The sequence below is a fragment of the Bombina bombina genome, chromosome 1, assembly GCF_027579735.1.
Source record: "Bombina bombina isolate aBomBom1 chromosome 1, aBomBom1.pri, whole genome shotgun sequence".
NCBI lineage: Eukaryota > Metazoa > Chordata > Amphibia > Anura > Bombinatoridae > Bombina > Bombina bombina.
In genome coordinates, this window is record NC_069499.1 from 536504653 (window position 1) to 536531096 (window position 26444).

A 26444-nucleotide genomic window follows, 5' to 3' on the forward strand; every position below is an offset into this window, starting at 1 on the left:
TCTAGCCAGAATTTTTCCTTGGAAAAAAGAAAAGAGAAAGCATTGTATCCTATAATCATAACATTGTTATGCTTTCAATAAAAATGTAAAACCTCTGTCTAAAAAAAGTGCTTATGTTAAAAAAAAAAAAGAAGAAAATACTACAGATATCAACCCCTTCAACTTCGTATTTAATAACATGATAATGGAATACAGAGCTCAATATCCTTAGAATAAAAATTGTAATGTATCCACAGTCAACAACAGAGCTATAAAATAAATGTACAATATAGTTGCAAAAAAAATTTCAGAGATGCAAATACATTTTAGAATATGTCAACCTTTAAGATTAAAGCTCTATAAGATTTTTTTTTCTCTAATGTGGAAAATGTAAGTGGCTAACAGTCTTTTCAGTCAAAATCAGATTAATTTGTCAAAAAGTTTGTAACAGGTCAATAAAAAAAAAATCAGCACACATATGTAAAATAAAGGTACAATTGCTAGCCTTACCAGTCTTCCCATATGAGTTTCATTCCAGGGTAAAATATAGGGGTCTTAAAAATGTTATTTGTAAAAAAGAAGATTCATTACAGACCAGGTCATGTATGTCTATATGTTCTCACATTTGCAGGTAGTTTTTCTGTCTTCCTTTATTTTCTATCTGATCTTAATTCTAGCAGCTCCAAAATGGTTGAGAAGTTGTTGTTTTGGAGGGCAGGAGAGCAGCACTGGTGTTATGTCCTCTGTGCGCCTGTAGTGGTGCTGTAGGAGGCTGCTGGCCCTTCTTATGAGCCAGCAGCCCAGCCTTCCCTGCTGGAGAATATATTCAGGGAATCCCTTTCTAAGCACCGGCCCCTACATTTTTATTATTAGTTTTTTTTGTTTATTTTTTATGACCTCCATCCCCTATATAGAAAAAATAATTGTATAGATACTAGCGGGGTCTGAGTTTTAGTGCGATTCATAGAGAGACCACAGCGCCCCCGGTCTTGATCGCAGCCGGCTAGGGAGGTCCTGTGATCTGACAGCCAAACAGAAAAGGGGGGAGATAGGAGGAGGAAAAAAGCAGCTTGAAAAAGGTAAGCGGAGATTACAGGGCCATAACTGAGGCCTCGGGTTGTAGTGATGCAGCATAACCGACTGGTGGCGTAGTTACCGTGGATATTCATGTTACTAAAGACCGGGGATTGAAAGGCCGCACTAGGCCGCCACTAGCGGTATCACACACTTTTATATATCTACCCTCTTGCAAATAACGCCGATCTTGCCTTCAAAAAACGAAAACTGAAAACAATTGCTATTAAAATAATACGCTAGGTGAAAGGTTACTGCTTCCCAGAGTAATGTATTTTTAATCCCGGCTTGGTAACTAAACCTCTGGAGCGAATTCCGCTTTAAGTTTACAACTCTTTACGTCTTAATTTGTATCCAGTATTGAATTAACTTGGCTATATCGGGACACCGGCTGAAGGAGAGCCCTGGCCCTCAGAAATCTTAATATAGCCATATTTACTTTAAACTCTGACAGTTCTATCACTTTCCTTCCCCGAGTGCCAGTTGTAAAACACTGTCGTTATTTGTTACAATTGCGTTTATTATGAGCACGTTTATATCATTTAATTGACATATGTGTTCAATATTTGTATGGTTCGGTGTCCGTGTATGCTTGGGGTTAATGTGTATTTATATCGTGTTTATAGAACACTACACGGTATATGTTTGTTTTATTACCCGTACGGTTTAAATTGATGTGCGGATATATAAAAACATTGTGAGTGCACGATGCTTTCTCTGGTTTGTTCTGTCTCATAACCGTTTCTCTTTAGGCAAGGATGTGTTGTGAATAGCCCTTGCTGGCTGGCATTTATATGGGTGCTAGTTTGAGTTTTTACCAAAGGAATAATTTCCAAATTAAGGTTTTAATGTGTAATTTAAACATAATTCTGTCTAGTACCACCCATGTTAAGGTTTCGTTTGATGCGGTTGACAGGGAAACTTAACACCTTAGATTTTTGTCGCTGTCCAAATGAGCATCCCTTGAAACTTGAGCTGCAAATAGTAGGCTTGTGGTTTTTCATAGGCTATCAAATTTGCTTTACTCTTTTTAAGTACAGGTTTAAAACAATTACTTTGTATCCGACCCTATTCTATACATGCCTAAAATAGGTTGGCAAATTTGAAGTTGATACTTCTTAGAAAAATCTTAATGATTTAAAAAAAAAAATTAAATTCGTTTGAAATTGACTTTGTTTTCATGATATCCTTTTATTGAAGAGCAACCTGGGTAGGCTCTGGATCCTGCACATGTAAAACATTGCTAATGCAGCTTTCAAATAAGGCCAGATTATCAAACATTTATTGGGATGGACATACAGAACCCTAAGATAACATTTGCTTTTCTAAGATTCATAGAAGGACCTTGTAGTACTTCAGAGACTTGTTAGATAACCTCACCAGCTCAGGCCACTAGTGCTCAAGACATTTGCACACTCCTAAGCCTTTCTAGGTATGCCCTTCAACAAAGGATACCAAGAACAAAGTCAGTTTGATAATAGTAGTAAATTGGAAATTTATATGTTTGTGCATTTTGTTTTTTAAGCTCATTTAGAACTGCATTTTTATGATTAATTTGCAAAACTATGTTTATTGAACCTTCTTTGGTTGTGGTTGATTAGGGCTCTGGGCTAGTTATCTTTTTTCTTTTTTTTTCCCCTAAGAAACAGAAAACAGCCAACCAGAAATACCACCCACTTTAATGTCAAATAGCAGTGCATACTACAGAGCCTCTTCCTGAGTGTGCCTAGCTACTGTATGTTAATGCACATGGATGGTACTCGCTTGCTACTGCTAACTGTGCAGAACCATACCAGATTCATTTATGTAGTAGGCAGCTACACAGCCCAAGTAAAACACATTACATTGGACAGTACATGTTTTGATTCCTTCTACTTCCTGCAGTGTTATAGTAGAAAAAAACTTTTTTTTTTTTTTTTTAAAAGAAAGGCTAAGGATTAAGACAGATTGAGTGGTGAGGGTTTTTTAAAACTATTGATAGAGGAAAAGATGACATCCCAAACAGACAATGAGTTTGATTAAAGTATACTTTACAATTATGTAAAAAACATTTAGTGTCCCTTTTAAGTAATGGGTTCCTCTACTCTGGCAGTGTACAGTGTGTGTATATATAGTGATCAAACAATTGCGTGTAGAATATAGCATAGTTATTTTTGTGAAGTCCGGAGTATGTGGTTCCAATTATCACATGAACTCGTAAATCTACAGGGGTCAAAATATATAACTGTATATTACAAAGGTGTTTTTTTTTTTTTTTTTTTTTTACTACTCATAATTACACATTATTTTACAATCTCTGTAATCTGCATCCATTAAAATCTTATTTGCCATTATCCATCTAAATTTTCATTTTTTTCTAATCCTTTTGCAGAGCAATTACATACAGTACTTTTCATACCTAATCTACAAAGACAGAGATGTTGCTATCTAACCATTCCTCTTGGTCAGGGATGGAAAACCTTTTGAAAGTGTGTGTCCAGACTGGCTATAATCTTCTTAAAAAAATGTTCTTGTGCTGTGGTACCTGTTGTGGGGTGTTTTTTTTTTTTTTTAAATGAAAAAAAGACTTTAAAGCAGGGCTTGACAAACCCAGGGACCAGGTAGCTACTGTCTCGTAGAATTTAACCCCCTAACTTTTTTTGTTATTAAACACATTTATCGATCTCTGGTTTAAAGAATCTTTAAGGTAAAATAAAAATATATATATTTTTGTATACATCCATAGTGCAAATCAGTAATTAAAAAACCAATGCCTCATGTTTAAGGAGATTAAATTTAGATTTGTCACGGCCCCGTATACCCCTGTTTCTGCGCGAGCCGTAAGGTCATAAGACCGCTGCTCCTTAACTCGTCCGCTGCCTCTGAAGCTGTGGACATCAATCCACCCGATCTCATACGATCAGATTGATTTAAACTCCCTGCTAGCGGCCGATTGGCTGCAAATCTGCAGGGGGCGGCATTGCACAAGCAGTTCACTAGAACTGCTTGTGCAATGATAAATGCTGACAGCGTATGCTGTCGGCATTTAGCGATGCAGGGCGGACATGATTCGCTATAGCGAATCATGTCTGGCTGGGGTATGATAAATCTACCACAAAACATTAAAAAAATGTATTGAGCACCTAAGCTTTCCCCTGGTCACTGTTAATCATCCTATCCTAACATTTTGGTGCTCAAATAGTTTACTTTGATTTGTTTGCCATTTATATACTGGAAAAACTTCAGCCTATCCTCCTTTTTTTTTTTTTTTAATAAACGTTCCTTATATTTTTTAGATGGATGAATCTGTAACTTAAAACATTTAAAGGTATACTAAATCCAAAGGTGTTTTTTTTTTTTTTTTTTTTTTCCTTCATGATTCAGATAGAGCATGCAATTTTAAGCAACTTTCTAATTTACTCTCTATTATAATTTTTTTTGTTCTTTTGCTATCTTTATTTGAAAAAGAAGCAATAGGAGTTAGCCCATTTTTGGTTCAGCACTTGGGTTGCGCTTGCTGATTGGTGGCTAAATGTAGCCGCCACTCAGCAAGTGCTAGCCAAGGTCTGAACCAAAAATAATCAGGCTCCTTAGATTAAATTCCTGCTTTTTCAAATAAAGATACCAAGAGAACGAAGAAAAATTGATAATAGGAGTAAATTGGAAAGTTGCTTAAAATTGAATGAAAATTTTGGGTTTGGTATCCTTTTAAAGTTTTTAAGGGGTATGTTTCCTTTTTTATATCACTTAACACATTTTTATGAGCCAAATTGGATCAGATTATTACTTTTACATTATGTTTTGAGATGTATATTTATTCAACATGCATTAAATACATTTTATGAATTTTAGAGATTTACTTAAAGGGACAGTCTAGTCAAAATTAAACTTTCATGATTCAGATAGGGCATGCAATTTTAAACAACTTTCCAATTTACTTCTATTATCTCATTTGCTCAATTCTTTAGGTATCCTTTGTTGAAGAAATAGCAATGCACATGTGTGAGCCAATCACACAAGGCCTCTATGTGCAGCAACCAATTAGCAGCTACTGAGCATATCTAGATATGCTTTTCAGCAAGTGATATCAAGAGAATGAAGCAAATTAGATAATAGAAGTAAATTAGAAAGTTGTTTAAAATGACACACTCTTTCTAAATCATGAAAGAAAAAAAATTGGGCTTCATGTCCCTTTAAACCATTACATTTTTTCTTTAAAAATTAAATGTTTTGGTTGGACCTTGTCTACCTATGGAAACCAATGTCAAACATGACTGTGTTATGATCACTATTACCTAAACAATCTGTGACTTCTATGTTATGATTTCTCCAACATTGGTGTGTCCGGTCCACGGCGTCATCCTTACTTGTGGGAATATCTCTTCCCCAACAGGAAATGGCAAAGAGTCCCAGCAAAGCTGGCCATATAGTCCCTCCTAGGCTCCGCCCACCCCAGTCATTCTCTTTGCCGTTGCACAGGCAACATCTCCACGGAGATGGTTAAGAGTTTTTTGGTGTTTAAATGTAGTTTTTTATTCTTCTATCAAGTGTTTGTTATTTTAAAATAGTGCTGGTATGTACTATTTACTCTGAAACAGAAAAGGATGAAGATTTCTGTTTGTGAGAGGAAGATGATTTTAGCAGACAGTAACTAAAATCGATTGCTGTTTCCACATAGGACTGTTGAGATAAAGTAACTTCAGTTGGGGGAAACAGTTAGCAGACTTTTCTGCTTAAGGTATGACTAGCCATATTTCTAACAAGACCATGTAATGCTGGAAGGCTGTCATTTCCCCTCATGGGGACCGGTAAGCCATTTTCTTAGTCTCAAACAGAATAAAGGGCTTAATATGGGCTATAAAACTGGTAGACACTTATGGGCTAAATCGATTGCTTTATTTGGGCATTTTATTCATGTTTATGCTGATAATTCACATTTATAAACTTGGGGAACGTTTATTAAACGGCAGGCACTATGTTAGACACCTTTTCCAGTCAGGGGGCCTTCCTAGTTGTAGGCAGAGCCTCATTTTCGCGCCATTACAGAGCAGTTGTTTTTGGAGAGCAGGACATGCAGATGCATGTGTGAGGATCTGAAAGTTGCTGGAAAAGTTTCTAGAAGGCGTCACTTGGTATCGTATTCCCCTCTGGGCTTGGTTAGGTCTCAGCAAAGGCTATAGCTGGGACTGTATAGGGGTTAAATTTGTAAACGGCTCCGGTTCCGTTATTTTAAGGGTTAAAGCTCTGAAATTTGGTGTGCAATACTCTTAATGCTTTAAGACACTGTGGTAATTTTGGAACAATTCCTTCATACTTTTTCACATATTCAGTAATAAAGTGTTTTCTTTTTAAAATTTAAAGAGACAGTAACGGTTTTGTTTTAAAACGTTTTTTGTGCTTTATTGACAAGTTTAAGCCTGTTTAACATGTCTGTGCCTTCGGATAAGCTATGTTCTATATGTATGAAAGCCAATGTGTCTCCCAATTTAAATTTGTGTGATAATTGTGCCATAGCGTCCAAACAAAGTAAGGACAGTACTGCCACAGATAATGAAATTGCCCAAGATGATTCCTCAGATGAGGGGAGTAAACATGATACTACATCATCTCCTACTGTGTCTACACCAGTTTTGCCCACGCAGGAGGCCCCTAGTACATCTAGCGCGCCAATGCTTATTACCATGCAACAATTAACTGCTGTAATGGATAACTCCATAGCAAATATTTTATCCAAAATGCCTACATATCAGAGAAAGCGCGATTGCTTCGTTTTAAACACTGAAGAGCAGGAGGGCGCTGATGATAATTGTTCTGTCATACCCTCACACCAATCTGAAGGGGCCATGAGGGAGGTTTTGTCAGATGGGGAAATTTCAGATTCAGGAAAAATTTCTCAACAAGCTGAGCCTGATGTTGTGACATTTAAATTTAAATTAGAACATCTCTGCGCACTGCTTAAGGAGGTGTTATCTACTCTGGATGATTGTGACAACTTGGTCATTCCAGAGAAATTATGCAAGATGGACAAGTTCCTAGAGGTTCCGGTGCACCCCGACGCTTTTCCTATACCCAAGCGGGTGGCGGACATAGTGAATAAGGAGTGGGAAAAGCCCGGCATACCTTTTTGTTCCCCCCCCCTATATTTAAGAAATTATTTCCTATGGTCGACCCCAGAAAGGACTTATGGCAGACAGTCCCTAAGGTCGAGGGGTCAGTTTCTACTCTAAACAAACGCACTACTATTCCTATCGAGGATAGTTGTGCTTTCAAAGATCCTATGGATAAAAAATTGGATGGTTTGCTTAAAAAGATTTTTGTACAGCAAGGTTACCTTCTACAACCCATTTCCTGCATTTTTCCTGTCACTACAGCAGCGTGGTTCTGGTTCGAGGAACTAGAAAAGTCGCTCAGTAGAGAGACTCCATATGAGGAGGTTATGGACAGAGTTCACGCACTTAAGTTGGCTAACTCTTTTATTTTAGATGCCGCTTTGCAATTAGCTAGATTAGCGGCGAAAAATTCAGGGTTTGCAATCGTGGCGCGCAGAGCGCTTTGGCTAAAGTCTTGGTCAGCGGATGTGTCATCCAAGACAAAATTGCTTAACATCCCTTTCAAAGGTAAAACTCTATTTGGACCAGAATTGAAAGAGATTATTTCAGACATCACTGGGGGAAAGGGCCACGCCCTTCCACAAGATAGGCTTTTCAAGGCCAAGAATAAGTCTAATTTTCGTTCCTTTCGCAATTTCAGGAACGGACCGGCCTCTAATTCTGCATCCTCTAAGCAAGAGGGTAATGCCTCACAACCCAAACCAGCCTGGAAACTGATGCAAGGGTAAGCAGGCCAAGAAGCCTGCTGCTGCTAACAAAACAGCATGAAGGAGTAGCCCCCGATCCGGGACCGGATCTAGTAGGAGGCAGACTCTCTCTCTTTGCTCAGGCTTGGGCAAGAGATGTTCAGGATCCCTGGGCGCTAGAAATAGTTTGTCAGGGTTATCTCCTGGAATTCAGGGAACTACCCCCAAGGGGAAGGTTCCACATGTCTCACTTATCCTCAAACCAAATAAAGAGACAGGCGTTCTTACATTGTGTAGAAGACCTGTTAAAGATGGGAGTGATACACCCAGTTCCAATAAAGGAACAAGGAATGGGATTTTATTCCAATCTGTTCGTAGTTCCCAAAAAAGAGGGAACTTTCAGACCAATTTTGGATTTGAAGATCCTAAACAAATTTCTCAGGGTACCATCGTTCAAGATGGAAACCATTCGAACGATTCTACCCACTATCCAGGAAGGTCAATTTATGACTACCGTGGATCTAAAGGATGCGTACATACATATTCCTATCCACAAAGATCATCAGTTCCTAAGGTTCGCCTTTCTGGACAAACATTACCAGTTTGTGGCCCTCCCATTCGGGTTAGCCACTGCTCCAAGGATTTTCACAAAGGTACTAGGGTCCCTTCTAGCGGTTCTAAGACCGAGGGGCATTGCAGTAGTACCTTACTTGGACGACATTCTAATACAAGCGTCGTCCCTGTCAAAAGCAAAGGCTCATACAGACATCGTTCTGGCCTTTCTCAGATCACACGGATGGAAGGTGAACATAGAAAAAAGTTCTCTGTCTCCGTCAACAAGAGTTCCCTTCTTGGGAACAATAATAGATTCCTTAGAAATGAGGATTTTTCTGACAGAGGTCAGAAAGTCAAAACTTCTAAGCACTTGTCAAGTTCTTCATTCTGTTCCACGTCCTTCCATAGCGCAGTGCATGGAAGTAGTAGGGTTGATGGTTGCAGCAATGGACATAGTTCCTTTTGCACGAATTCATCTAAGACCATTACAACTGTGCATGCTCAAACAGTGGAATGGGGACTATACAGACTTGTCTCCAATGATTCAAGTAGATCAGAAGACCAGAGATTCACTCCGTTGGTGGCTGACCCTGGACCATCTATCCCAGGGAATGAGCTTCCGCAGACCAGAGTGGGTCATTGTCACGACCGACGCCAGTCTAGTGGGCTGGGGCGCGGTCTGGGAATCCCTGAAAGCTCAGGGACTTTGGTCTCGGGAAGAGTCTCTTCTCCCGATAAACATTCTGGAACTAAGAGCGATCTTCAGTGCTCTCAGGGCTTGGCCTCAGCTAGCAAAGGCCAGATTCATAAGATTCCAATCAGACAACATGACGACCGTTGCGTATATCAATCATCAGGGGGGAACAAGGAGTTCCCTGGCGATGAAAGAAGTGACCAAAATAATTCAATGGGCGGAGGATCACTCCTGCCACCTGTCTGCGATCCACATCCCAGGTGTGGAAAACTGGGAAGCGATTATCTGAGTCGTCAGACATTCCATCCGGGGGAGTGGGAACTCCACCCGGAGATCTTTGCCCAAATAACTCAATTATGGGGCATTCCAGACATGGATCTGATGGCGTCTCGTCAGAACTTCAAGGTTCCTTGCTACGGGTCCAGATCCAGGGATCCCAAGGCGACTCTAGTAGATGCACTAGTAGCACCTTGGACCTTCAACCTAGCTTATGTATTTCCACCGTTTCCTCTCATTCCCAGGCTGGTAGCCAGGATCAATCAGGAGAGGGCCTCGGTGATCTTGATAGCTCCTGCGTGGCCACGCAGGACTTGGTATGCAGACCTGGTGAATATGTCATCGGTGCCACCATGGAAGCTACCTTTGAGACAGGACCTTCTTGTTCAGGGTCCATTCGAACATCCAAATCTGGTCTCCCTCCAGCTGACGGCTTGGAGATTGAACGCTTGATTCTATCGAAGCGTGGGTTTTCAGATTCTGTGATAGATACTCTGGTTCAGGCCAGAAAACCGGTAACTAGAAAGATTTACCATAAAATATGGAAAAGATATATCTGTTGGTGTGAATCCAAAGGATTCCCATGGAATAAGATAAAAATTCCTAAGATTCTCTCCTTTCTACAAGAAGGTTTGGAGAAAGGATTATCTGCAAGTTCTCTAAAGGGACAGATCTCTGCTTTATCTGTCTTACTACACAAAAGACTGGCAGCTGTGCCAGATGTTCAAGCATTTGTTCAGGCTCTGGTTAGGATCAAGCCTGTTTACAGACCTTTGACTCCTCCCTGGAGTCTAAATCTAGTTCTTTCAGTTCTTCAAGGGGTTCCGTTTGAACCTTTACATTCCATAGATATTAAGTTACTATCTTGGAAAGTTTTGTTTTTGGTTGTTATTTCTTCTGCTAGAAGAGTTTCAGAGTTATCTGCTCTGCAGTGTTCTCCGCCCTATCTGGTGTTCCATGCAGATAAGGTGGTTTTGCGTACTAAGCCTGGTTTTCTTCCATAGGTTGTTTCTAACAAAAATATTAACCAGGAGATAGTTGTACCTTCTTTATGTCCGAATCCAGTTTCAAAGAAGGAACGTTTGTTACACAATTTGGACGTAGTCCGTGCTCTAAAATTCTATTTAGAGGCTACAAAAGATTTCAGACAAACATCTTCTTTGTTTGTTGTCTATTCTGGTAAAAGGAGAGGTCAAAAAGCGACTTCTACCTCTCTTTCCTTTTGGCTTAAAAGCATCATCCGATTGGCTTATGAGACTGCCGGACGGCAGCCTCCTGAAAGAATCACAGCTCACTCCACTAGGGCTGTGGCTTCCACATGGGCCTTCAAGAACGAGGCTTCTGTTGACCAGATATGTAAGGCAGCGACTTGGTCTTCACTGCACACTTTTGCCAAATTTTACAAATTTGATACTTTTGCTTCTTCGGAGGCTATTTTTGGGAGAAAGGTTTTGCAAGCCGTGGTGCCTTCCATTTAGGTAACCTGATTTGCTCCCTCCCTTCATCCGTGTCCTAAAGCTTTGGTATTGGTTCCCACATGTAAGGATGACGCCGTGGACCGGACACACCAATGTTGGAGAAAACAGAATTTATGCTTACCTGATAAATTACTTTCTCCAACGGTGTGTCCGGTCCACGGCCCGCCCTGGTTTTTTAATCAGGTCTGATGAATTATTTTCTCTAACTACAGTCACCACGGTACCATATGATTTCTCCTATATATTTCCTCCTGTCCGTCGGTCGAATGACTGGGGTGGGTGGAGCCTAGGAGGGACTATATGGCCAGCTTTGCTGGGACTCTTTGCCATTTCCTGTTGGGGAAGAGATATTCCCACAAGTAAGGATGACGCCGTGGACCGGACACACCGTTGGAGAAAGTAATTTATCAGGTAAGCATAAATTCTGTTTTTATTTCTGTATAGTGTCCTGTATCTTGGGTCATGTCTGGTATGACCCTACTCCCTTCTGTATCTAAAGGACAATTCACCAGACTGTTGCCTAATATTGCTCACTTTAGCTGATGTAAGGCAATATCTTTATCAATCTGCCAGATCTGTTTGGCTGTTACCTCATAACTGACCATTCCTTTTCTCCTACTTCTCTTTCTTTCTATGACTCAACTATTTACCTGAACTTCCACCTCTGCTCCATCACCACTGCCCAGCACCTGTACAACCTGCCCTATAATAACTATTTTTCTCTTTCAAGAGTAGGAATTGTATGCAGTGTTTTACACTGTTCCTCTGACTTGGTAATATTATTTCTCCAACATAGGTGTGTCCGGTCCACGGCGTCATCCTTACTTGTGGGATATTCTCCTCCCCAACAGGAAATGGCAAAGAGCCCAGCAAAGCTGGTCACATGATCCCTCCTAGGCTCCGCCTACCCCAGTCATTCTCTTTGCCGTTGTACAGGCAACATCTCCACGGAGATGGCTTAGAGTTTTTTAGTGTTTAACTGTAGTTTTTCATTATTCAATCAAGAGTTTGTTATTTTCAAATAGTGCTGGTACGTACTATTTACTCAGAAACAGAAAAGAGATGAAGAATTCTGTTTGTATGAGGAAAATGATTTTAGCAACCGTAACTAAAATCCATGGCTGTTCCACACAGGACTGTTGAGAGCAATTAACTTCAGTTGGGGGAACAGTTTGCAGTCCCTTGCTGCTTGAGGTATGACACATTCTAACAAGACGATGTAATGCTGGAAGCTGTCATTTTCCCTATGGGATCCGGTAAGCCATGTTTATTACGATTGTAAATAAGGGCTTCACAAGGGCTTATTTAAACTGTAGACTTTTTTTGGGCTAAATCGATTGATATTAACACTTATTTAGCCTTGAGGAATCATTTATTCTGGGTATTTTGATTTAATAATATCGGCAGGCACTGTTTTAGACACCTTATTCTTTAGGGGCTTTCCCAAAGCATAGGCAGAGTCTCATTTTCGCGCCGGTGTTGCGCACTTGTTTTTGAGAGGCATGGCATGCAGTCGCATGTGAGAGGAGCTCTGATACTTATAAAAGACTTCTGAAGGCGTCATTTGGTATCGTATTCCCCTTTGGGTTTGGTTGGGTCTCAGCAAAGCAGATACCAGGGACTGTAAAGGGGTTTTAAGCTTTAAAACGGCTCCGGTTCCGTTATTTTAAGGGTTAAAGCTTCCAAAATTGGTGTGCAATATTTTCAAGGCTTTAAGACGCTGTGGTGAAAATTTGGTGAATTTTGAACAATTCCTTCATGTTTTTTCGCAATTGCAGTAATAAAGTGTGTTCAGTTTAAAATTTAAAGTGACAGTAACGGTTTTATTTTAAAACGTTTTTTGTACTTTCTGATCAAGTTTATGCCTGTTTAACATGTCTGAACTACCAGATAGACTGTGTTCTGAATGTGGGGAAGCCAGAATTCCTATTCATTTATTTAAATGTGATTTATGTGATAATGACAATGATGCCCAAGATGATTCCTCAAGTGAGGGGAGTAAGCATGGTACTGCATCATTCCCTCCTTCGTCTACACGAGTCTTGCCCACTCAGGAGGCCCCTAGTACATCTAGCGCGCCAATACTCCTTACTATGCAACAATTAACGGCTGTAATGGATAATTCTGTCAAAAACATTTTAGCCAAAATGAACCCTTGTCAGCGTAAGCGTGGCTGCTCTGTTTTAGTTACTGAAGAGCATGACGACGCTGATATTAATATCTCTGAAGGGCCCCTAACCCAATCTGAGGGGGCCAGGGAGGTTTTGTCTGAGGGAGAAATTACTGATTTAGGGAACATTTCTCAGCAGGCTGAATCTGATGTGATTACATTTAAATTTAAATTGGAACATCTCCGCATTTTGCTTAAGGAGGTATTATCCACTCTGGATGATTGTGAAAATTTAGTCATCCCAGAGAAACTATGTAAAATGGACAAGTTCCTAGAGGTGCCGGGGCTCCCAGAAGCTTTTCCTATACCCAAGCGGGTGGCGGACATTGTTAATAAAGAATGGGAAAGGCCCGGTATTCCTTTCGTCCCTCCCCCCATATTTAAAAAATTGTTTCCTATGGTCGACCCCAGAAAGGACTTATGGCAGTCAGTCCCCAAGGTCGAGGGAGCGGTTTCTACTTTAAACAAACGCACCACTATTCCCATAGAGGATAGTTGTGCTTTCAAAGATCCTATGGATAAAAAATTAGAAGGTTTGCTTAAAAAGATGTTTGTTCAGCAGGGTTACCTTCTACAACCCATTTCATGCATTGTCCCTGTCACTACAGCCGCATATTTCTGGTTTGATGAACTGCTTAAGGTGCTCGATAGTGACTCTCCTCCTTATGAGGAGATTATGGACAGAATCAATGCTCTCAAATTGGCTAATTCTTTCACTCTAGACGCCTCTTTGCAATTGGCTAAGTTAGCGGCTAAGAACTCTGGGTTTGCTATTGTGGCGCGCAGAGCGCTTTGGTTGAAATCTTGGTCGGCTGATGCGTCTTCCAAGAACAAGCTACTAAACATTCCTTTCAAGGGGAAAACGCTGTTTGGTCCTGACTTGAAAGAGATTATCTCTGATATCACTGGGGGTAAGGGCCACGCCCTTCCTCAGGATCGGCCTTTCAAGGCAAAAAATAGACCTAATTTTCGTCCCTTTCGTAAAAACGGACCAGCCCAAGGTGCTACGTCCTCTAAGCAAGAGGGTAATACTTCTCAGGCCAAGCCAGCTTGGAGACCAATGCAAGGCTGGAACAAGGGAAAGCAGGCCAAGAAACCTGCCACTGCTACCAAGACAGCATGAAATATTGGCCCCCGATCCGGGACCGGATCTGGTGGGGGGCAGACTCTCTCTCTTCGCTCAGGCTTGGGCAAGAGATGTTCTGGATCCTTGGGCGCTAGAAATAGTCTCCCAGGGTTATCTTCTGGAATTCAAGGGACTTCCCCCAAGGGGGAGGTTCCACAGGTCGCAGTTGTCTTCAGACCACATAAAAAGACAGGCGTTCTTACATTGTGTAGAAGACCTGTTAAAAATGGGAGTGATTCATCCTGTTCCATTAAGAGAACAAGGGATGGGGGTTCTACTCCAATCTGTTCATAGTTCCCAAAAAAGAGGGAACGTTCAGACCAATCCTAGATCTCAAGATCTTAAACAAATTTCTCAAGGTCCCATCGTTCAAGATGGAAACCATTCGAACTATCCTTCCTTCCATCCAGGAAGGTCAATTCATGACCACGGTGGATTTAAAGGATGCGTATCTACATATTCCTATCCACAAGGAACATCATCGGTTCCTAAGGTTTGCATTCCTGGACAAACATTACCAGTTCGTGGCGCTTCCTTTCGGATTAGCCACTGCTCCAAGGATTTTCACAAAGGTACTAGGGTCCCTTCTAGCGGTGCTAAGACCAAGGGGCATTGCAGTAGTACCTTACCTGGACGACATTCTGATTCAAGCGTCGTCCCTTCCTCAAGCAAAGGCTCACACGGACATTGTCCTGGCCTTTCTCAGATCTCACGGCTGGAAAGTGAACGTGGAAAAGAGTTCTCTATCCCCGTCAACAAGGGTTCCCTTCTTGGGAACAATTATAGACTCCTTAGAAATGAGGATCTTTCTAACAGAGGCCAGAAAAACAAAGCTTCTGGACTCTTGTCGGATACTTCATTCCGTTCCTCTTCCTTCCATAGCTCAGTGCATGGAAGTGATCGGGTTGATGGTGGCGGCGATGGACATAGTTCCTTTTGCGCGCATTCATCTAAGACCATTACAACTGTGCATGCTCAGTCAGTGGAATGGGGACTATACAGACTTGTCTCCGAAGATACAAGTAAATCAGAGGACCAGAGACTCACTCCGTTGGTGGCTGTCCCTGGACAATCTGTCTCAAGGGATGATGTTCCACAGACCAGAGTGGGTCATTGTCACGACCGACGCCAGTCTGATAGGCTGGGGCGCGGTCTGGGGATCCCTGAAAGCTCAGGGTCTTTGGTCTCGGGAAGAATCTCTTCTACCGATAAATATTCTGGAACTGAGAGCGATATTCAATGCTCTCCAGGCCTGGCCCCAGCTTGCGAGGACCAGGTTCATACGGTTTCAATCAGACAACATGACGACTGTTGCGTACATCAACCATCAGGGGGGAACAAGGAGTTCCCTAGCGATGGAAGAAGTAACCAAAATTATTCTTTGGGCGGAGTCTCACTCCTGCCACCTGTCTGCTATCCACATCCCAGGAGTGGAAAATTGGGAAGCGGATTTTCTGAGTCGGCAGACATTGCATCCGGGGGAGTGGGAACTCCATCCGGAAATCTTTGCCCAAGTCACTCACCTGTGGGGCATTCCAGACATGGATCTGATGGCCTCTCGTCAGAACTTCAAAGTTCCTTGCTACGGGGCCAGATCCAGGGATCCCAAGGCGGCTCTAGTGGATGCACTAGTAGCACCTTGGACCTTCAAACTAGCTTATGTGTTCCCGCCATTTCCTCTCATCCCCAGGCTGATAGCCAGGATCAAGCAGGAAGAGGGCGTCTGTGATCTTGATAGCTCCTGCGTGGCCACGCAGGACTTGGTATGCAGATCTGGTGAATATGTCATCGGCTCCACCTTGGAAGCTACCTTTGAGACGAGACCTTCTTGTTCAGGGTCCGTTCGAACATCCGAATCTGGTTTCACTCCAGCTGACTGCTTGGAGATTGAACGCTTGATTTTATCGAAGCGAGGATTCTCAGATTCTGTTATCGATACTCTTGTTCAGGCCAGAAAGCCTGTGACTAGAAAGATTTACCACAAAATTTGGAAAAAATATATCTGTTGGTGTGAATCTAAAGGATTCCCTTGGGACAAGGTTAAGATTCCTAGGATTCTATCCTTCCTTCAAGAAGGATTGGAAAAAGGATTATCTGCAAGTTCCCTGAAGGGACAGATTTCTGCCTTGTCGGTATTACTTCACAAAAAGCTGGCAGCTGTGCCAGATGTTCAAGCCTTTGTTCAGGCTCTGGTTAGAATCAAGCCTGTTTACAAACCTTTGACTCCTCCTTGGAGTCTCAATTTAGTTCTTTCAGTTCTTCAGGGGGTTCCGTTTGAACCCTTACATTCCGTTGATATTAAGTTATTATCTTGGAAAGTTTTGTTTTTAGTTGCGATTTCTTCTGCTAGAAGAGTCTCAGAATTATCTGCTCTGCAGTGTTCTCCTCCTTATCTGGTGTTCCATGCAGATAAGGTGGTTTTACGTACTAAACCTGGTTTTCTTCCAAAAGTTGTTTCTAACAAAAACATTAACCAGGAGATTATCGTACCTTCTCTGTGTCCAAAACCAGTTTCAAAGAAGGAACGTTTGTTGCACAATTTGGATGTTGTTCGCGCTCTAAAATTCTATTTAGATGCTACAAAGGATTTTAGACAAACATCTTCCTTGTTTGTTGTTTATTCAGGTAAAAGGAGAGGTCAAAAAGCAACTTCTACCTCTCTCTCTTTTTGGATTAAAAGCATCATCAGATTGGCTTACGAGACTGCCGGACGGCAGCCTCCCGAAAGAATCACAGCTCATTCCACTAGGGCTGTGGCTTCCACATGGGCCTTCAAGAACGAGGCTTCTGTTGATCAGATATGTAGGGCAGCGACTTGGTCTTCACTGCCACACTTTTACCAAATTTTACAAGTTTGATACTTTTGCTTCTTCTGAGGCTATTTTTGGGAGAAAGGTTTTGCAAGCCGTGGTGCCTTCCATTTAGGTGACCTGATTTGCTCCCTCCCTTCATCCGTGTCCTAAAGCTTTGGTATTGGTTCCCACAAGTAAGGATGACGCCGTGGACCGGACACACCTATGTTGGAGAAAACAGAATTTATGTTTACCTGATAAATTTCTTTCTCCAACGGTGTGTCCGGTCCACGGCCCGCCCTGGTTTTTTTTAATCAGGTCTGATATTTTATTTTCTTTAACTACAGTCACCACGGTACCATATGGTTTCTCCTATGCAAATATTCCTCCTTAACGTCGGTCGAATGACTGGGGTAGGCGGAGCCTAGGAGGGATCATGTGACCAGCTTTGCTGGGCTCTTTGCCATTTCCTGTTGGGGAGGAGAATATCCCACAAGTAAGGATGACGCCGTGGACCGGACACACCGTTGGAGAAAGAAATTTATCAGGTAAACATAAATTCTGTTTTTTATATGTAAATGACAAGAGTCCATGAGCTAGTGACCTATGGGATATACATTCCTTCCAGGAGGGGGCAAAGTTCCCCAAACCTCAAATGCCTATAAATACACCTCCCACCACACATATACTTCAGTTTTACAAACTTTGCCTCCCATGGAGGTGGTGAAATAAGTTTGTGCTTGATTTTTATGATTTCTTCTATGATAAGCACCTCTAAGCATTCTGAAGCCCAATTCCTCTGAGTACAGTGTTTTGTCAGAGGGACGTGAAGGGAGTATCACCTATTGATTTTTTTTATGGTTTCACTCATGGGAAATCTTTTCAAGGGTTTTTTTGTTATCGGTTGTAGGGATTCATCTCCTACCTCCCTTTTCAGATCGACAATATACTCTTATACCATTACCTCTGCTGATAGTTTTCAGTACTGGTTTGGCTGTCTGCTATATGTGGATAGGTGTCTTCGGTAAGTATATATCATTATTTAAGACACACTCATACATAGCTGTTTGGCGCTTTTTGTATTAATATAAAGTTTTAAATATATGTATTTACTTACATTTGCCATGAGTCAGGTCTATGTGTGTTTCCCTTTGCAGTCTAACAGTTTCAGTATGAGAATCATGTTTAAGGAAGTTATTTAAAAAAAAAAAAAAAAAAAATTCTTACATGGGGTTTAGTCTTTTTTTTCCCCAATTTAACTTATTTTTTACTTAAAATTTGCGGGCAAATCTAGGCTCGCAAGGGTGCAAAATGCTGTTACTTATTGCGTCATTTTTGGTGTGAAAATTTTTTGCTGCAAATTTGCATCTATAGTGTTGCAACTTTAGTCATTTCCTGCGTCTTTATTGACGATGGTTTGTTTGGCGTGAAGTCGTGCTTGATATGACGTGAGTTGCGTAATTTCCAGATTTTGGCGCCAAAAAATAAATAAATGAACTTTTGCATTGTGCGTCATACTTGGAGCCAAATATTTTTTTGGCTATATTACCCCACTTCCTTTTATGCTCCCTGCTCTCTTTTAATTCTAGAGGGCTATGCTGTTTGCTTTTCTGCTTATTTAGCATATGCATTTGGATATTTTTGTTTATATTTTTTATTTTACTTTTTGCAAGATGTCTCAGTCTGATCCTGTCTCAGAAGCTACTGTAGGAACCATGCTGCCTGAACACAGTTCTACTAAAGCTAAGTGTATCTGTTGTAAACAAGTTGAGATTATATCTCCGGCTATATTATGTAACAGTTGTCATAAGCTTTTGCATGCCGATAATGTTTCTATTAGTACTAGTACAGCACCTGTTGTTCCCTCAACATCTAATGTACATTATATCCCTGTTGATATGAAAAATGATATTGCTGATGCAATATAGAAGGCTATGTCTGCTATTCCACCTTCTAATAACGTAAAAGGTCTTTTAAAACTTCTCATAAAACTGATTTAATTTGTGAAATATCCTCCTCTGAAGAGGATCTCTCTGCTTCAGAAGATCCTACTTCAGACATTGAATGTATTCAATCTTAAAAAGATAAGAAGATTTATCAATCTCAGTCTTTGTTTAATGAATTATTGGTTACTTTGGGTATTGAGGAGTCTGATCCTTTTGATAACAAAACCAATAAACATTTAAATTCTGTTTTTAAACCTTCTGTGATTACTCCTGAGGTTTTTCCTGTTCCAGATGCGGTTTCTGATGTGATTGCTAAAGAATGGTCTAAACTTGGTTCTTCTTTTAATCCTCCTCTTAGGTTTAAGAAGTTATATTCTTTACCAGTGGCTAATTTGGAGTTTTGGGAAAAAGTCCCTAAGGTTGATGGGGCTATTTCTACTTTTGCCAAACGTACTACTATTCCTATGGAAGATATTACTTCTTTTAAGGATCCTTTATATAGGAAGATTGAATCTTATCTAAGGAAATTATTTACATTCTGGCTATATTCTCAGGCCTGCCATTTCTATGGCTGATGTTGCTGCTGCATCAACGTTTTGGTTGGATAGCTTAGCACATCAGGTAACAGATCCTGATTTGTATAGAATTGTTTGTTTGCTTAAACATGCTAATCATTTTATCTGTGATGCTATTTTTGATATCATCAAGATTAATGTTAAATCTGTGTCTTTAGCTATTCTGGCTAGAAGAGCTTTATGGCTTAAATCATGGAATGCTGACATGGTATCTAGATTACTATCTCTATCTTTCCAGGGTAATAATTTATTTGGTTCTCAGTTGGATTCTATTATTTCCACTATCACTGGGGGAAGGGAGTTTTTTTTTAGCCCCAAGATAAAAAGTCTAAGGGTAAATCTAAAGCTTCTAATTGGTTTTGTTTCTTTCGTCAGAATAGAGAACAGAAAACCACTCCTTCCCCTAAGGACTCTGGCTTCAAATGGAAGCCATCTTCAAGTTGGAATAAATCCAAGCCTTATAAGAAACCAAGGCCAGCCCCCAAGACTGCATGAAGGTGTGACCCTCAATCAAGTTCAACTGGTGGGGGGCAGATTAAATTATTTCAGAACATTTGGGCAGATTCTGTTCAGAATCAGTGGATTCAGAGCATTGTTTCTCAAGGGTATCAAATAGGTTTCAGAGTAAGACCTCCTGTGAGAAGATTCTTTCTCTCTCACATTCTAACAAATCATGTGAAAGCTCAGGCTTTTCTGAAGTGTGTTTCAGATCTGGAGCTTTCAGGGGTGATTATACCAGTTCCACTTCAGGAACAGGGTCTGGGTTTTTATTCAAATCCTATTCATTGTCCCAAAGAAAGAAAAATAATTCAGACCAGTTCTGGATCTGAAGTTTTTGAATCATTTTGTAAGGGTCCCAACTTTCAAGATAGTGACTATAAGAACTATTCTGCCTTTTGTTCAGCAAGGTCATTACCTGTCTGCAATAGACTTACAGGATGCTTATCTTCACATTCTGATTCATCCAGATCACTATCTGTTTCTGAGAATTTTTTCTAGACCAGCATTATCAATTTGTCGCTCTTCCATTTGGCCTAGTGACAGCTCCAAGAATCTTTTCGAAAGCCCTCGGTGCCCTTCTATCTGTAATCAGAGAGCAGGGTATTGCTGTGTTTCCTTATTTGGACGATATCTTGGTACTGGCTCAAACTTTTCATTTAGCAGAATCTCACACGAATCAACTAGTGTTGTTTCTTCAAAGACATGGTTGGAGGATCAATTTACCAAAGAGTTTCTTGATTCCTCAGACAAGGGTCACCTTTTTAGGTTTCCAGATAGATTGTGTCCATGACTCTGTCTTTAACAGACAAGAGACAAATGAAATTGGTTTCAGCCTGTCGAAACCTTCAGTCTTGATCATTCCCTTCAGTGGCTATGTGCATGGACTGCAGCATCGGATGCAATCCCCTTTGCTCTTTTTCATATGAGACCTTTGCATGCTAAATCAATGGTGCAGGGATTATACTCGGATATCACAAAATCCCAGCATTGGTGGTTAGACCATCATAGTATTATACAAGCTGCCGTGTTTATCTTCTTAGTTTTACCCTCAGTTAAAAATCTGACATTTATATAATATTTTTTCAAACCTTGTCCATTAATTATACATGTCATTTAGGACGTGAGCCGTAAGCAGTACTTTATAGAGGTTGTCACCATGTAGTCCTCACTGCGATCATTATACTGATAGGCTCACACTTTATCGCTATAGGGGTTGCCATCATGTAGACTTCATTGCAATTTATTATATTCCTATAGGGATTTTGAAATAGGCTCATACCCTATTCCTATAGGGTTCATACTTTATCGCTATAGAGGTTGTCATCATGTAAACTTCATTGCGATTATTATATTCCTATAAGGCTCACACTTTATCGCTATAGAGGTTGCCATCATGTAGACTTCATTGCGATTATTATATTCCTATTGGGATTTTTGAAATAGGCTCATACCCTATTCCTATAGGGTTCATATTTTATCGCTATAGAGGTTGTCATCATGTAAACTTCATTGCGATTATTATATTCCTGTAAGGCTCACACTTTATCACTATAGAGGTTGTCATCATGTAGACTTCATTGCGATCTTTATATTCCTATAGGGCTCACACTTTATCACTATAGAGGTTGTCATCATGTATAGACATTATTTCGATTATTATATTGATATGTTTACATCTTTGTTTTATTCATGGCCAATTAGATAGGGCCATTAAACATAGCTGTTATTTTTCTTGTGTTGCAATATTTTTGATTCAATTGAGACGCATTGCATAGCCTTCTATCAGTTTGAATTACACGGCCTGAGTATGTTAATGTTTCTACTGAGCACATTGTAACTGCGATAAATCGATATTACAACAAAAACGCCATTGATTTGTGATCCAGTTGACAAACATGAATATTGAAACAAGGGAATACTTTTTTGAATTTATACATTTTAACCCATGTTATCTTGTTTTTACTATATTACTGTATTAATCCTTTCTTTATTAAGATCATTGCTAGCTCAAAGTCTATTTTTGTATTTTAAATGTTTGCACACGAGTAATCTTGTCTTTCACACTGTTCACCTGTTGCTACACTTGGTCTGATCAAAATATGCAAATAAGGTCTTACCTCTAGAGAAACTTGTGACGATGCCTGATTGAGCATTTCAATTGGTTTAAACTAAAATGCATGTTTGTGATTGGACCACACATGTATTTAACAGGTGAACAGTTAACCCTTTACTATCCCTGACAAAGTGCTGTAACAGCACGAAACATGTTGGATTATCAGACTTTGAGCTGCTAGGCTGACACGCTTGAGGCTGTGATATTGTAAATGTACTTATTGTGACTGCTCATAGTATACTTTTATGGATACAAAATAAAGAAACTTTTAAACTTATTCTCTCGGTCCATTTTCTGCTGGATTCTATCCACCTGTGTAGAAGCATTTGTTTATATTATTCAAGGGGCCTCTTTTGTTCGTCCTTCGTGAACTGTAGTCTTAACAGATGCAAGTCTTTCAGTTTGGGAGCTTTCTGGGGTCTCTGACAGCACAAGGGATTTGGAATCCTCTAGAGGTGAGGTTTCCAATCAATATCTTAAAACTCTGTGCTATTTTCAGGGCTCTTCAGGCTTAGCCTCTATTAAAGAGAGAACTTTTCATTCTCTTTCAAACAGACTATCACAACTGTGGCATATGTCAGTCATCAGGGAGGGACTCACAGTCCTTTAGCAATGGAAGAAGTATCATGGATACTTTCTTGGGCGGAGTCCAACTCTTGTCTTATTTCTGCGATTCATATCCCAGGTGTAGACAATTGGGAAGCGGATTATCTCAGCCGTCAGACTTTGCATCCGGGGGAGTGGTCTCTCCATCCAGATGTGTTTTTACAGATTGTACAGATGTGGTGTCTTCCAGAAATAGATCTGATGGCTTCCCATCTAAACAGGAAACTTCCCAGATACCTTTCCAGGTCCAGGGATCTTCAGGTGGAGATGGTGGATGCGTCAGCACTTCCTTGGTTTTATCAACTTGCTTATATTTTTCCGCCTCTAGTTCTTCTTCCAAGGGTAATCTCCAAGATCATAATGGAACAATCGCATGTGTTTTTCTGATAGCACCAGCATTGCCTCACAGGTTTTGGTATGCTGATCTTGTCTGGGTGTCCAGTTGCCAACCTTGGTCACTTCCTTTAAGGCCAGACCTTCTGTCTCAAGGGCCGTTTTTCCATCAGGATCTCAAATCACTACATTTGAAGGTATGGAAATTGAACCTTTAGACTCGTAAGTCTGTTTCAAGGAAGATTTATTATCGGGTGTGGAAAACCTATATTTCATGGTGTTCTCATAAATTCTCTTGGCATTCTTTTAGAATTCCTATAATTTTACAGTTTCTTCAGGGCAGTTTGGATAAAGGTTTGTCTGCAAGTACTTTGAAGGGACAAATCTCTGCTCTTTCTTTTTTATTTCATAGAAAGATTGCTAAACTTCCTGATATTCACTGTTTTGTTCAGGCTTTGGTTCGTATCAAGCCTGTTATTAAGTCTATTTCTCCTCCATGGAGTCTTAATTTGGTTTTGAAGGCTTTGCAGGCTCCTCCTTTTGAGCCTATGCATTCTTTGGATATTAAACTACTTTCTTGGAAAGTGTTGTTCCTTTTGGATATCTCTTCTGCTAGAAGAGTTTCTGAATTATCTGCTCTCCCTTGTGAGTCTCCTTTCCTGATTTTCCATCAGGATAAAGCTGTTTTTTTGCAGACTTCGATTAAATGTCTTCCTAAGGTTGTGAATTCTAACATTAGTGGGGACATTGTTGTTCCTCCTTTGTGTCCGAATCCTAAGAATTCTCTTAAGAAATCGTTACATGCTTTGAAATACTATGTGGAGGCTACTAAAGATTTCAGGGAAACGTCTAGTCTATTTGTTGTCTTTTCTGGTCTAGGAAAGGTCAGAAAGCCTTTGTCATTTCTTTGGCATCTTGGTTAAAGCTTTTGATTCACAAGGCTTATTTGGAGGAGGGACAGTCTCCGCCTCAGAAAATTACAGCTCATTCTATTAGATCAGTTGCCACCTCGCCGGCTTTTAAGAATGAAGCTTCAATTGATCAGATTTGCAAAGCAGCAACTTCGTCTTCTTTGCATACATTTACAAATTTTTACCATTTTGATGTATTTGCTTCTTCTGAAGCAGTCTTTGGTAGAAAAGTTCTTCAGGCAGCTGTCTAAGTTTGATTCTTCTGTTTATAAGAACTTATTTTGTGGATTTAATTTCTCAGCGGAAATAGCTGTTTTTATTTTATCCCTCCCTCTCTAGTGACTCTTCTGTGGATGCTTGAGGATAGTTCTTTGTTTGAAGAGCCCATGGATAATAGATGGAAACTCTCTTAAAGAAGGATGTTTCCACATACGGGATATTTGTTTCAACCGGCTGCGGCTGTTGCCGCGGTTACTGGAGAAAATACCTTCAGGCGTGACTCCTTATGGGATTGATCAGGGTGGAGGGTCCCCTCGACTTTTACTCAGAAAAGATTTACGGCCTTGAGGGTTGTTAATTCTTTTATCTGTGCTGCTATTAGGCAGTTTATTCGCTTGAATGCTATGGCTTCAGCTTTTTCTGTTCAGACCCGTTGAGCTCTGGCTGGAGTCATGGTCTGCGGATATGACTTCTAAGTCTAGACTTCTTCCCTCCCTTTAAGGGAATGATTTTGTCTGGTCCAGGCCTGGACTCCATTATCTCCTCAGTCTCAGGGGGCAAGGGTGCCCTACCGCAAGAGTATATGAACTAATCTAAGGGACGATTCTCATTCTTTTTGTTCTGATAAAGCCCATGTCAGCAGTCCTCCGCTAAGCCGGAGCAAACCAAGAGCTCTTGGAACCTGGCTCAGTCCTGGAATAAATCCAAGCAGATCAAGAAGCCCGCCGACGTCGGCATGAATGGGCGGTCCCCGGTCCTCTCCTGGATCATGTAGGGAGCAGTATGTCGCTCTCTTCAGTCGCTTGGTTCAGGGACATGCAAACATTTCGTGGTCCCTAAAAAGAAGGGAACTTTCCTTCCTATTCTGGACCTAAAGTGCTTAAGCAGGTTTTTATATGTTCCCTCGTTTAAGATAGAGACAATAAGGTCCACTCTTCCCCTCGTTTGAGAGGGGTAGTACATGACCACGATAGATCTGAAGGATGCTCCCTTCATGTACCAATCCTCAAGGACCAGTTCCTAAGGTTTGCATTCCTGGACAAGCACTTCCACTTTATTGCCCCTCCGTTTGGTCTAGCTCCCAAAGGCTAACAAATACAGGAAATAGGGTTTCTATCATTTTAGGCAATTATAGCCTAGATTATGGCTTTATCAATTGATATACCCCAGTAATTCGCACTAAAGGTGTAATCTGCTAGGGTTGTAATATAAAATAAGGGCAGGTGTGATGTTCCTAATAATTTGTCTGTATAGCGAAAACAGTTAAAATGTGAGATCCATCATCCATAGCTCCTAAATGGTGAAAAAAAAGTTTGTTTGCAAGTTATGTATTTAGTATGAAAAATACATTTGATAAATATGTTAGACACAGAAACACTTCAAATGTGAGCAACCAATGTAGACACTGGTAAAAATTTTTTATTCAGTTCAGTGTTTTTATATTATATGACATTAAGCAAGTTATTTGGGTATAACAAAAATATATAAATAATTATTTCACAACGTATTAAAAATGTTCCAAAGCAAGAAGACTGAACTAAAAACCACTGCTTTTATTATGTGACCGATGTATAATACATAGATGTTTTAACCACACTATTCACTAAACACAGACTGCAAGCAAAACCACATTTTCAAAATGCTTATTTTAAACATCCCTACCCTTTCTTAAATCAGATTGATATAACCTCAAGAACAAACCCTCTACACATGGTAACATCTCATATAGGTCAACATAACTCTGTGGAATGGTAAGGCTCCTCTTATCAAACAGACACTGTTTATTTGAAGTGTGTGGGCTGTAAACTGTTATAAATCAAGCCTCCACTGCTTGCAGGAAGTAGCCACTCTGACATTCCCTCCACACTGGAAAGGCTCAGCAGTACGACGCAGGTGTGGAGCAGCCCTCCCCCACAGCTACTTAACAAAGCAGATGTTAACCCCATGGCTTCCAAAATAGCTGCAGTGTATTGCACAGAAATACATTGCAGCGATCTTTGTTAGCCATAGGATGGGGGTTAAAATGCAAGCGGTGCAGCCACTGTGATCCGATATGCACTGTAGCAGAGGTGAGGAGAAACTGACTTGCAGTTAAGTTTTTTTTTTTTAATTTAATTTAACAGCGCGTGAAGATGACTGCTTCAGCTCTGCATCTGTCACCACCTATTCTTTCTGCAGACAGGCCGCATTTTATGCTATGACATCGCAGATCGCAGTATGTTCTGCCATGGGGATCTAGCTTTTTCGAAGAGTGGACCATTCGGAATATCTCCTCTGTCTTCTTCAATCCCATGGATGGCAGATAATCTAGAGAGAGTTCT

General features: G+C 40.5%; 1 protein-coding gene across 1 annotated transcript in view; it reads left to right on the top strand.

The window, feature by feature from the left end:
- Positions 1-769: 769 nt before the first annotated feature.
- Positions 770-26444, top strand: part of INO80D (INO80 complex subunit D) — a 395094-nt gene continuing 369419 nt past the window's right edge. The window contains exon 1 of the mRNA XM_053698654.1: positions 770-1058. The gene's annotated coding sequence lies outside the window, so the exon portion shown is untranslated. The remainder of the gene's footprint in view (positions 1059-26444) is intronic.